We start from the raw sequence: 14,730 nt of genomic DNA, 5'->3' as shown, positions 1-14,730 counted from the left end.
AATGGTATATGTAATATCTCCTCCCACACTTAAATTGGACCATGTCCTCATTGGTGCAAAAATTGATAAAACACGAAAAAGTATACGAAAAGAAATCATACGAATGAAAGATATAAGTATTATGAAATAAGTTCATACATCATAAAACGAAAAAATAAAAACATTAAAATAAAAGTTGTACCAAGCATAAGAAAAATAAATTGTACCAAACTTAAATTGAAAAAATCAACAAGATAAAGGAAATAGTAAATGGAGATGTAGTTGATAAAACCTAATCACGAGGAGGCGAGTCCGTTGGAGATGGTGTGGTCTCAATATTTTGACGACGGAAAAACGATAGCATCCAACGACGAGTGGACTTGTTTTCCCTCCTTAAAGAGTTGATATTGTCGTTCATTACGTTGTTGCTCTCCACCAAATCATCAATCCTCAAATTGATTTGTCTATTGTGTGCATTGAGTTGGTTCAAAATCCTTTGTAAAGTAATAGGATCATCATCATGTGGTACTTGAGCATGTTGTGCCGCTTCCTCGCCCGCATCCTCCTCACCGCCTTCTTCGGTACCTACAAATTGAGAACTCGAAGCGCCTCCTCCCGTATTACCACTTAGATGGGCAATACGTGACTCATATGAAACAAAAACGGGAGGGCTAAGACTAAGCAACAAATGAGCTCGGTCAAGGGCCGCAATATCCAATAGAGATTTATATCCATGGTAGGAGTTAAAATCAAAATCTGCCAATTCACCACGTGAGCCCATCACTAAGCCGGTAATAAAATTTCCTAGAGGTACTTGCTTAGTGTTTAATTTAGAAGCACGATGTAAATTGTCAAATAGCATTCCAATGCTATCAACCCTAAGACCTTTCAACAAGCAATCGAGAACAAATAAATCCCGAACATGAACCTTTGAACTTTCAACACGTCCAAAGAATGAAAAACTCAGAAACTTGTGAAAATAAAACAGACAATTTGATAGCGTAGCGCCTAGTAGGTTGTGAATAGAGTGTGGATGATGGGTGAGAATATATAAGTGTAAGGGATGGATGTGTTCTTAGACTCTACTAGACGCGGCTACTTAGGGGCAAGTGTACCTCATCGTATCAAGTAATAATCCGGTTAAGACCGGGTATCGAATCCATGGGATTTATAACTACAAGTATTAGACGACTCGATTTTATACGTTATCTAAGCGGTGAATACTTTGAGTTGATTCGGGGAACAACTACAAACTACTCCTAACTACGGGTGAGACAAGTTTATATAGCAAAACTCCACGGAATGATATGGATGGCGATAAGTTATAAATATGACTAATAATGACTCTCAATATATAAACGGTTAATGTTTTACTCTTGCAATGACGACTACGTGTAGTGTGACCGATCCGTGAAGTACTTAGACTACGTGGTTCCTAGTCAAGGCGTGTCTAATGCTTGGGACCAGAAATTAGGTCCCGTAAGTTCCGTGGTTTGTCAATTCCTACGGTTTCCGGAGCGTCACTTCCGGTAAGGCAACACCTATATGAATCCCTAAAGGTAGCCCGAATGGTATCGAAAATCGCGTTCTCCTACACAATAATCAATTACGAGTATCAAAACAAGTAGAAAACATTAACACAAATATAGAGAAAGAGATTATGAATCATAAATTATAAATATGGAGAATGTAAATGTGAATTACAACCAAGCCTAGTCCATAGGAAGAGTACAAGCTAATTAGCAAGTGAAAAGGGAAGAATCCACCCTCGGAACTAGCTAACCGGACTCAAGGTCGTCTCTTAGGACTTGGAGGTGGAGCTTTCGAGCTTGGTGAGCGGAGATGGAACGGAACTTTGACGGAATGCCGGAATCAACGAACAAGCTCTCAAGGTGGAAGAGAATTGCTATGTAAAATATAATCTCACACAAAAATAACAAGAGTTTAAACTATAATAACAATGGTATATCAAAGAGGTGTCTCAAATGAGTGCTAGTCACTCTTATTTATACACATCAAGCTAGGGGCAAAATCATAATTTCACAAGGTACAAGCATGGAGCAACATAGCCTTCAATAATTTCTTGCATGTGGACCTAAATCAGATCTTGTTGTCTCAACCACGCCCCGTGTATATTGATGTACGCCGCGTGTGTTTGAGCTCCTGGCTTAAAAGAGCTCGAAATACACCAATTATGCCATGCGTATCCTAAAACACGCCTCGCGTACCGATGGTTGACTTAGGAGACAATGCAGTCTGACATTTATGATTGGGCTCATCATTGCATCTATGCCCCGCGTATCAGTGGTTGGATCCCACGTGGTGTCTGTGGATAAGGCAATTATTTCTGACCAAGTGTTCCACGCCCCGCGTGAAGGGAGATACGCCCCGCGTATGTCGGTGGAATTTCAATCCTTGCTCGTACCTGAAATACAATTCTCGAGAGCCGAGTTAGCTTGACGTTTTTATTTCTAATCAAATCAAAAATAGGGAAAATTAACCGAAAGTACGGAATTTATTTTTATTTCGTTATTTTATTTAAAACACTCTATTTTTGTAATTAAACTTATTTATTTCATCTAAAACTAAACCGTAAATCACGCTAAAAGATAGGGACGAAACGCCCCTATCACAATTATCCCGAATCATTTTGCTAGAAGTGTTTTTGGGATTAAAATATGCTTGTCCCGAAATTGCATTCCAAATAGTATCAAAATCGACGTGAAACCATTTGTTGAAACACATTTCCACATGATTTTGATTTGACAAAAATATTTAAGTTGATCCATGATTAAGGGGAAATTAAATTTAAGTGCTTTGATTTAATTGTACTAATGTGTTTGTTCAATGTTGAGTATAAATATAAATGAAAACAGAAATAAAAATTAAGACAAGACGAAGTCAGCATGAGAACACAGCACAAGATGACTGGAGTGTAACTCAGCATTATAGAAGATAAGTATTCTTCAGAACAAACGCTTGAAGACGAAGCTGACCGAAGAAGCTGAGTAGAACGTGACTTAGCCTCACCAGAGACAAAGATCAAAAGCAACGTCTATAAAGTTCAAGCTGAGTGTTCGTCAGGACAGCGCGAATGATCTGTTTGCTAAAAGACAAGATCCGACAACTGTTTGCACCAATAACAGAAGCTTTGGAATTATGCACAGAGTCAATTTCGAGACGCATGGGTCAACTGGCATTTGGCTAAAAGACGAAACTGGGGTTAGAAGATGAACCTGTAGGAAGAAGACAAGCCTGACGCCTGCTAATCTCAGACGACAGGATTGGCCTGCGAATTCTGAATGCTGACCAAGCGTGTGACGCAAGAGAGCCGTTTGAATCCAACGGATACTTCCAGATTCAAATGATTAGAGCTTCAGAATCAACTATAAAAGGACAAGACCATCTCTTGGATCCTTTGCCGAAAATACAAGAGAAAAAGAGTATACATACAAAGCACATTCAAACAAGAAAAAGAAGATCTTACACCAAATTTCTATTTCTGTGTAAAAGCTAGATTGAATTTGTATTCATCTAAAGTGTTCTTCATCTAGAAAGAACAGATTTGTATCAATTGTAAAAGATTGAGAGAGTGGTGCTGAGTACTCGATTTTAGTACTCAGCGGTAGAGAAAAATCTGAGTGTTCGGTTATAGCGCTCAGTAGGAGTTGAGTAGACGAATAGAGGAAGGTACTCTTGCATATTCAACTGCCTTGTAAACGGTTTGTGCTCTACCTTTAAAGAGCTCAGTATTGGATTGAAAAAGCTCGGAAGGACTCTGGGGACTGGACGTAGGCGGTGAGGCCGAACCAGGATAAATCTTGCTGAGTAATTTCTAACCCATTCTCTCAATATATATGTATGTGTTGTTTGCTTAAATTACTCAGGATATAAATTGTATAAGCTGACACTGAGTAATCAGAGTGCTGAGTTGGAAGCTGACCTTAAGTGTTAATTTCCAACTCACAAGTAAAACGGTTCTAGTCAGCCTCTGACTAAAGCTGTCTTACATCTCTTGGCCGTGCTGACTAAAATTTGAGTTAAGTAATTTAAAGAATTGATTAAGTCAGCGTAATTAATACGAAAAAGTTATATTAGTTCCTAACCCCCCATTGGAACTAATCACATGGGACCAACAAGTGGTATCAGAGCTTAGTAGGTCACTACTCAAAGATATAACTATCTTGAGCTGATCCCTATAAATGGCTAAGAACAGCACTCGTTTCCTTCCAAGAAATCAAACAACACAGATTCTCCCTGAGGGATTATCAATTAGTCGGCCTCCCTTGTTTTTTGGATCAAACTATACATTTTGGAAAAACAGGATGAAAAACTTTATTCAAGCTACAAACATGAGTGCGTGGCTTGCAATAGTTCAAGGCCCATATGTGCCTTACAAAACAGTAGACAACGAAAAAGTTGTCAAGAGTGAAACTGAATGGTCAGAAGATGACCTTAGAAAATTACAAAATAATGCTTCGGCTATCAATATGCTTCACTGTACGCTAGATGCTGCAGAGTACAACAAAATTTCAGGTTGCGAGTCAGCACAGGAGATATGGAAGAAGCTGGAAGTGACCTATGAAGGTACAAGCAAGGTCAAGGAATCAAAGGTGAACCAACATATGAGGTTATACGAGCTGTTCGAGATGAATGACAATGAAGACATCTCTGAAATGAACGCAAGATTCACCAATATCATAAATGAGCTGAAAAGACTCAGCAAGAACTTCACAGAAGAAGAGCAGGTGAAGAAAATCTTGAGAAGTCTATGTCGCTACCGGATTTTTCAGGGTACAAACGCCGGAAGCTAGATCGGTCAATAGTTTTTCCTAGTTAAATCTATTTTTTAGAGTCGCCACCAATCAGAATTAAGGCGTGATTGGACACCGAAAATGGTTGAATTTTAATGGATAAGGAGGTCTGCGAAATAAAGATTTTTTGGTTCGTTTGTCGGTTACGTGTAGGGAAGAAAAACTTGATTAATCACCCTACCCCGCCCAAATATTGGTACTAAAAGATGTGGTTTTTGTGTTAAATTTATTTGATTTATCTCAATTTTATTTGTACTTTCATAATATGATAACGGCATATAATTTAATTACATGGTTAATGTCGTAGGTATTTAATATTTATGTAACGTTAAATCATTAATTGTATCCTTATAATTTTAATAATTTGGACAACATTTAATTCGCATTTATATAACATACACTTACGAATTAACACGTTTAATTTTATATAATTTGGGTGACGGTTAATTCATATTCCTATAACATAGAACTGTGAATTAACTCGTTCAGTTTTCGTTTATTTAGTACCGTTTAATTCGTATTTCTATAACATAGAACTACGAATTAACTCGTTACTTTTTCATTTTTTGTTTTTTATACCCTTGTAGCACATACATAAAATGGAAACATTCCGCGTTAATTAAGTTTTATTTTTATTATCGTTTTCATACCTCTATGACATAAAGATATAAATCGATTCGCATTAACTTTGTTAGTTTCGTGCACATTTAACTTATATCCCTATAACATAGGGTTATAAATCAAGTCGTTTAATTTTTTTTGTAAAAGAAAGATGTAGATTAAATTTAACCATATGAAAACAAATGATATTTTACTAATGATATAACACATATGTTACGTGAAAATAAATTGGTTGAACTATGTAAGTAATATGAAATTAAGTAATGAAGGGTCCAAATTAGAAATGAATTAAAAGGGATTGGAAAGTTAAATTAGAATTTTAGACAATTAAAAGAGGGCATAATCTAGCTTAACTCAAATAATTAGGGACCTAATTAAAACATGAGGGATTTAATTACAATTTGGATTATCAAAGGAAATTAAAGGTAACATGGGGGGATTAAATTGCAGAATAAAAAATGAAAAGAGTCGAATTGGAGAATTAAATAAACAGGGAGGGGGCGAAATGTAATACGGAGGGACTTGATCTAAATAGTTAGAATGATGGGGGGCCGAATTCACAAATTATAGAAAAGGAAGGTATCAAAACGAGATTTCGCGGGGGTAATTTGGGAATCTAAAATAGTAGGGTATATATTTGAGTTTTTAGGGTTTTATCTTTAGATTGCCAGCCACCTATCTCCTTATTCTTCCTCTTCTCTCTTCTTTCCTCGAATACCCTAAGCCTGGAAGCTCAAAGCTTCGACAATGGCGTCCCTTTCCCTCTCGTTCACTTGCTTCTCCGACATCCCTCCACCTTTTTCTCCTTTTCTTCTCTTTTCCAGAACCCTAACACCTTCTCCCCTGGCAGCCTCTATTTCTGAATCTTCTTCAACCTTGGAGAAGATCTAAAGCTTCTTTACTATCCATGGCTTCTTCCATCTTCATCCTTCAACTTCCTTTGCGAAGACCCGTGAGCCACGGCCGCCATCCTTCTTCCATTCTCTGTTGATCCGACGATCTGCGGTGGCTTTCCTAGCGGAGGGAGATCGGCGGTGGAGGTTCAGTCGGTGAGTTTTTTTTCTTTAATTTCTTCTCTGCTTGGTTCGGCTCAAGTCCGACGTCCCGACGACTAAACTTCCTCGATTTTTGCAGGTGAAACGGAGCTAAACTCCTCCGATCTACCTCGTCCGTAGGGTTTACAGACGGTTCAATGGAGTTTTCAGACAGTTCGACTCCTTCGGAACGCGGACAGCCGCCGCCGGATCCTTTTGAGGTCCGATCTACTCATGTCTGCGTTTTTTCCTAAAGTAAATAAAGTTTATTGTGTTTTTTATTTTCGTATTTTCGTCTTTAACGAAAATGTCACTGATTTATTGCTTTTCTTGTTCGTTGGACCCGCAATACAGGTCGGTGGTGACTCATGGGTTTGCTACAGATTAAAGAAAACAAAGATGGTTGTGATATTTGTGTTTTCTGTTTAGTTTCCCTAGATTTGCTGTTGATTTGGAAACAGAGATGGTTTCTTTTTATGATTCTGTGTTTTACTCCTTTCAGAGGACCTTTTTATCTTTTGGTTTTGGTTTAGTTGCAGATTCTGTTCCTTTTTCTTATTTTTTTGGTCTGGATCTGAGGAAGAGTATAACCTCATCTTTTGTTGTATTGTAAATGTATTTTTAATGTGAAGCAAAAGAGCATAACAGAGAATGAATGAAAGAAAAAGAAGATGAGATACAATGTATAAGAAAAAGATAAAAAGGATTGAAATAATAAATGGTATGATTTTTCTGAAAAGCTAGGGATTTCCAGATCTGGAAAATAGAACCTATTTTCCAGATCTTTTGGGATCCCTTGCATCCTTAAGGTTTTTTTTTAAGAAAATGAGATAGATGAATAACAAAAAGATTGAAATAATAAAAAAGGATGGTTTTTTAGAAGCTAGGGGTTTCCAGATCTGGAAAGTAGAACCTATTTTCCAGATCTGTGAATCCCCTTGCATCTTTAATATTTTTAAGGAAAGGAAAATGGGATGAAAAATGAGATACACTAGATAAGAAAAAGATTGAAATAATAGGGATGGTTTTATCTCTGGGCACTGGTTTTAAAAAACTCAGCCTTTAAAGGCTTAAAAGAAGAAAATAAATGCTCTATTTAAGAATAGAAGTAAATGAACAACTGTACCAGTAGTGTAATGAAGAGAGTAGAAGAAAAAGAACTAAAAAAATAACAGTTTACCTGAGGGAGGCTTTAATGAGGAAGAAGCACTTCCACACTTCTTTTGTCTGCTTCTTTCTCCCCTCCTCTTTATTTTTTGTCTCCCCTTTTTTTCGTGTCTTATGCTTAGGCCCCCTTCTTTATATAGAGAATTTTCTAATTAATTAAGGACTAATAAAGTGTTAATACAGTCTAATTAGAGTTGATTTGGATTTGTGCTTGATTAGTGAGTACCAATTTATTAGAATAGGCTTGGGCTTGAGTTCTGAATTTGGGCTTGCTGGAATAGGTTTTGTGGACTCGGTCTTTTATTTTTGGGCCTGATGGAATGGTTTTGACCCCCTGAATCTTGTAATTTCTGAAGTTATTTAATAAGATATTCTGTTTATTATTATTTAAACATTTTATATTTTGTTTGTAACTATATCAATAAAATTAAACATCATTTCATTCATATCTAATTAAAAGAAATAACGTTCATTTGATTAATAATGGTCGTTTTAATCAATCGGTTTAATCCTGATAACATCGAGATATTATCGCAAGGACCAAAAGAGATAATTGCCTCAAGTATGCCACGTAGCACAAGAAGCCGCCCGGCAGATCTCCCTGGATTAGCTCTAAGAGATCCGCTGGCGGATCTCTAAGGCGAGTCTCTCCATTTTCCCATATAACGGCTGGCCGCCGTCTCGGACATAAATGAATCATTAATATTCTCAAAACCGTCAGGTTAAGAGTAACTTATAACCGCCAATAAATGAGCATTAATAGAGACTTTCTAGTTACTTAGGGGTTACGAATTCTCCAACTATAAATAGCCTACATCTAGGGCTACCAAAAGGTACATTCATTCTTACGTTCCCTCATCATTGTCAATACAGTTTATTCTTCATATTAGCTACTGACTTAAGCATCGGAGTGTCCCCGGTCGATCCCAACGGCGCCTCACAGGGACGTGATCCGATCAGAAGTTTCTCCAGTGTTATCAATTGGTGCGGTGATCGTGGAATCCTTGGTCAAGATAAAGGATTTTTCGTTCACACTGAAACATCATGACGGAGGAAAGACTAAATTTCTCCTCTGGGATTAAATCACTGATAATTACACCGCCAAGTGCTGGTCACACAGATATGACCACTCATGAGACTTATTATAAATATCACAAGGAAGATGGCTACACTGATGCTAGACTCAAAGAGGACTCGATGAAAAGGAAGAGAAAGACACAATTAACGTCATAGCTGGCGGACCAGGTTATCAGCCAACAGCAAAAAAGGCAAGGGTGACCACCCTTGAAAGAACGTCATTAAACCGCCCTTTTTCAGATGCAGGTCAGAAGATTGCACCCCATGCGGACGCACTGGTCGTCACTATGATGGTTGAAGGTTGGGAAATGAGGCGAGTAATGATTGATACGGGAAGTTCATGTAACATTATTACGCGAGGAGCATTCGCCAAACTCAACATTGATCCTGTCCGGATAGAACCAACTGTGGTCGATATTTTAGGAGTCACTGGTCATACCATTCGGACGAAAGGTCAGGTTACTTTGGATTGCGAGCTTACCGGGGATGATCAAGTTTGGAGAGAAGATTTGGAGTTTTCGGTCTTAGACGGACAATTAGCTTACAATATTATCCTTGGACGACCTTTTATCTCCGGAGTTGCAGCTCTTATCTCCATTTGCCATTTAGCACTCTACATTCCCACGGTCAAGGGATGCATGATGGTTAAAGGTTGTCAGAAAAAGGCCCAAGAGACATATTCTGCATCCTTAATAATTCGCCCTCAATCTAAGGAGGAAGATGAAGAGGAACACGTCACAATGGCTTTGGGGGAAACCGAAATGTACCCTGTGGCGGATGGGAAGCAGGTACGGATAGCTAAAAATCTACAAGGTGAGATCAGAGACGCAATCACCAAGGTACTTGGCGAAGCTGAAGATGTTTTCGCATGGAAAGATTAAGTACTCCCCGGAATTAGCCCAGATGTGATCACCCACAAACTCAACATTGACAAAAATGCGGTTCCTGTGGCTCAGAAGCGGAGAAACCATGGTCCGGAAAGGCAAAAAGTGATTGAGGATGAAATCGCCAAGCTCCAAAAGGCGGATGCCATTGAGGAGGTGCTTTATACCCAGTGGTTGGCAAACGTCGTATTAGTCAAGAAAGCTGGCGGATCTTATCGTATGTGCATCGATTTCACAGATCTTAATAAAGTTTGTCCCAAAGATAATTATCCTCTACCGTGCATAGACATGCTTGTAGATGGAACTGCTGGTCACGCAATGTATTCCTTTACTGATGTAAAGTCTAGCTATCACCAAATCCCTATGGAGCCCTCAGATAGAATCAAAACCTCGTTCGTAACATATCAGGCCACTTACTCTTTCAAGGTTATGCCCTTCGGGCTCAAGAATGCGGGAGCTACCTATCAGAGGATGATGAACAAGATATTCGCGGACAATAAAAGTGGTAATTATTCCGTCTACGTAGATGACATGATCATTAAAAGCATGACGGCAGAAAGGCATGCGGAGGATATAAGGGAAGTACTGGGTGTACTGCGACACCACAACATCAAGTTAAATCCCGAGAAATGCACTTTTGGAGCTACATATGGAAAATTTTTAGGATTCATGATCAGCGAAAAAGGAGTTAGCCCAAATCCTGACAAAGTCAAAGCAGTTCTTGAGATGCAAGCGCCCCGGAATATCAAGGAGGTACAACGCCTTAATGGGCGTATCATAGCCTTGGGCAGGTTTATTTCTTGCTCAGCCCGTAGATGTCAGCCTTTTTTCGAAGTTATCAAACAGCAAAAAGCATTCGAGTGGAATGAAGATTGTCAGAATGCTTTCGAAGGAATCAAACGGTTCCTCACAGAACCACCTATGATGAGTCGACCTTTGAAGGGCGAAGATTTATACATGTATGTATCGGTCACGGATAAAGCCGTATGCACGGTCATGATACGGGAGGAGGATGGCCAACAGTTCCCAATTTATTACGTGAGCAAGGTTTTGAAAGATGCTGAAACCAGGTATTCAAGACTAGATAAAATGGCACTGGCTGTTGTAACCACGACAATACGCCTTAGGCCATATTTTCACGCGCATACAGTAATAGTTCGTACCAATATACCAATGAGAAAAGTATTACAGAAGCCGGACACTTCGGGAAGGTTGATGGAGTGGGCGATCCGCCTGGGCGAGTTTGATGTAAGATATGAAAGCAGGTCATCATTGAAAAGTCAAGTCCTGGCGGACTTCGTGAATGAATTCACTGATGAGGGGATATCTCATCCCAAACCTCCGTTAGAAGAATGGTCGATGTATACTGATGGGGCTTCATCGGTGGAGGGAGCAGGGGTGGGAGTTGTGATCAAGGGTCCCCATTACATAAAATTGCGGTACGCAGCAAAACTAAATTTCCATGCCACTAATAATGCTGCTGAGTACGAGGCCTTGATATTGGGTCTACGTATACTTCAAGAGATCACCCCGGAGCGGATCGTGATCTACAGCGATTCAAAACTAATGGTCAACCAAGTCATCAAGAATTACGAGGTAAAAGACGAGACCCTGGCCAAATATGTAACAGAAGTCAAGAAATTGCTAGATAGCCTTGAAGCTAAAGAAGCCAGATGGGAATTGGTTCACATACCAAGAGAATCTAACACAGAGGCGGATCAATTGGCAAAAATGGCTTCTTGTGAGGCAAATTGGGTGGATCCGGACTGTCCCTTCGAAGTAAAAATGGCTCCGGCATTTGTATCTGCGGAAGTATCTCTACTCACAACAGTAGAAGATGATTGGAGGACGGTCATCCGCCAATATCTGCTAAATGGAACATTACCTGAAGATAAAGAAGAGTCACGAAGGATAATCAGAAGGGCAGCTTATTTCTCCTTGATCAACGATGGTCTCTATAGAAAATCCTTTAGCCATCCTTGGCTGAAGTGCATTCTACCTGAAGAGGGACAACAAATCCTGAAGGAACTACACGAGGGATCTTGTGGGTCACATGAGGCATCCGCCACGATTTTGAAAAAATCCAGGTTAGCGGGTTTCTACTGGCCCACAGTCGAGTTAGACGCCTAGAGTTTGGTAGAATCTTGTCACAGTTGCCAGATTCATGCAAATGAGTCGCACACTACCAAGCACATCCAAAAACCAATTATTAAAGGCCGTCCGTTCGCCCTCTGGGGAATAGACATTGTTGGCCCATTTCCTCCAACTCGCCGACAAAAGAGGTACGTAATAGTGGCAGTGGACCATTTCACCAAATGGGTGGAAGCCGAGGCTGTTTCCTCCATTACAGCGGAGCAGATAAGGACAACATCGTAGGAAGATATGGCATTCCACATACTATTATCACCGACAACGGGACACAATTTAATTGTGGCAAATTCAAGGCTTTTTGTGAGGGATTGGGCATCCTGAACAGATTCGCTTCCGTTTATTATCCTCAGTCCAATGGAATGACCGAGGTAACCAACCGAACGATTGTAAAAGGGATAAAAAAGAGACTAGGAGAACACGACAAAAAATGGGCGGATCAGCTTACGAGTGTTTTGTGGGCTTCTCGTACAACTCCTAGAACTGCTACAGGAGAAACGCCATTCGCCCTTTCTCATGGAGTGGAGGCCGTAATCCCAGTTGAAATACAAGTCCCCAGTGATCGAGTGGCCTTTTACTGCGAAGAGGACAATGATAAACGGTTGAGGGATCGCCTGGATCGGGTTGAAGACCGTAGAGACCAATCCTATGTGCGCATGGCAGCGTATAAGCAGCGGATTGCTTCTTATCATGACAAAAATGTCAAGCTTGTGGATTTGAAGATGGGGGATTTGGTGCTTCGTAAAGCCGATAAAATCCAATCTCGAGAAGGCAAAGGCAAGCTAGGGATCAGTTGGGTAGGTCCATATCAGATAGTGGAGAAGGTTGGACCAGCCACATTTAAGATATAAGATATGGAGGGCAATACGCTACCACGCACGTGGAATCTCCAAAACCTCCGCAAATACTTTGTCAGAAAATAGAGCGCGCTCACGGTATTGAGTACTCTTTTTCCTTTAGCAAGCTTTTATCCCATGTGGTTTTTCTTGTTAAAAGGTTATTAAATGAAGCTCCTTTATAAAAGACCTATTCACTGTAATAAGGTGTCTTTCCTATCAATAAACATTGTTGATCAACTTTACGTCTTTTACTGTTGCAATTTCAGTTTTCCATAAAGAGAACATCCCAAGTTCTCTACATTCACAATAGATCCGCCACTTGGCGGATCATGGTCACCAATAGAGTTAAAACGATCATTGGATGCAAGGTCTCTACACTCTCATACCCTTCCCAGAGAAGGATTTATAAGTCCTGCGGGCGGATCATTTCACCTCAAAGATAGGTAGCAAATTGAACCCCTGGGCAGCTTTACTTCCTCTAAGAAGGAATAGAACAGCTTCAAAACCTTCACAAAGGTTCATACAATGGAGTATGGCTGGCCACCTACTCCAAACCAAAATCTCTAAGCAAAATTGAAAAAATAGGGTTATCCCCTTCTTCTTCGCCCTCGCCGCTTGAGGGTCCTCCTCCACAGCCATAGATTCGCCACCAGTAAAGATATTTCTTAAGGAACAAAACCTAACGAAAAGAGGAAATCAAAGGCTGGTAGTATCCTTTTAAAAATCATCTGTCACCACTGTGATGTTACTACACGCGTCGGCCATAAAAGAACATTGAACAGAATGCTCGCAGAAGCATAAGACGACGCGTAGAGGACCCAAAAGCCCTGAAGGACTTTAAAGGCATTTCGGGGGGGCTTCTGATAACATCGAGATATTATCGCAAGGACCAAAAGAGATAATTTCCTCAAGTATGCCACGTAGCACAAGAAGCCGCCCGGCGGATCTCCCTGGATTAGCTCTAAGAGATCCGCTGGCGGATCTCTAAGGCGAGTCTCTCCATTTTCCCATATAACGGCTGGCCGCCGTCTCGGCCATAAATGAATCATTAATATTCTCAAAACCGTCAGGTTAAGAGTAACTTATAACCGCCAATAAATGAGCATTAATAGAGACTTTCTAGTTACCTAGGGGTTACGAATTCTCCAACTATAAATAGCCTACATCTAGGGCTACCAAAAGGTACATTCATTCTTACGTTCCCTCATCCTTGTCAATATAGTTTATTCTTCATATTAGCTACTGACTTAAGCATCGGAGTGTCCCCGGCCGATCCTAACGGCGCCTCACAGGGACGTGATCCGATCAGAAGTTTCTCCAGTGTTATCAAATCCTTATAACATAAACATTCAACCGATTTTAAGGATTGTATATATAATTTCAGTTTCTTTTCGCAAATATTAGTTTATTAAGTAACTACCCATAATAAAAATATTTATGAAATAAATTGGTTAAAAAAACGGTAAAATCACAAAATATGATAATTTACCCCGGACAAAATGGGTATCTACAGTCTACCCAAGAGCTGGCAAGCTAAGAAAACAACTGTGGAGGAAGCTCAGGACCTGACTACGTACAAATATGACGAACTGATCGGATCTCTGCTGACTCATGAGATCTCAATGAAGAACTTTGAAGCTAAAGAAAAGTCAGAGGACAAGAAACAAAAATCACTTGTCATGAAAGCTAACTCAACCAAAGTTGACTCATCAGATGATGAGGAAATGGCCATGTTTACAAGAAAGATGAAGAAGCTGGTCAGAAAGAATGACAAGAATAGCAAGAGGCCATTTAAGAGAAACGAAAAATACAAAGCTGAGTCCAGCGACAAATACAAAAAGGACAGCTCCAAGCCTATCACGTGCTTTGAATGCCACCAAACTGGACACATTAAATCTAGCTGTCCAAATCTAAAGAAAGACATAAAAGGTAGCAGAAAAACCATGGTGGCAACATGGAGCGACAGTGATGAGTCAACCTCATCAGAAGCAGATGCCACTGAGTCGGCGAACATATGTTTCATGGCCGACGACGCTGCTGACCATTGCCGATCTGAGCAAGCTGACCTCTCAGGTGGGTCTGACCAAGAGGAAGACTCCAATGAGGTAACATCTATTCTTTTGCTCAGAAATGAAATGGTTAATGCCCTGAGTGATCTATATACACT

Source organism: Euphorbia lathyris, chromosome 1 (genome assembly GCF_963576675.1).
Source record: "Euphorbia lathyris chromosome 1, ddEupLath1.1, whole genome shotgun sequence".
NCBI lineage: Eukaryota > Viridiplantae > Streptophyta > Magnoliopsida > Malpighiales > Euphorbiaceae > Euphorbia > Euphorbia lathyris.
This window is presented reverse-complemented; position numbering follows the sequence as displayed.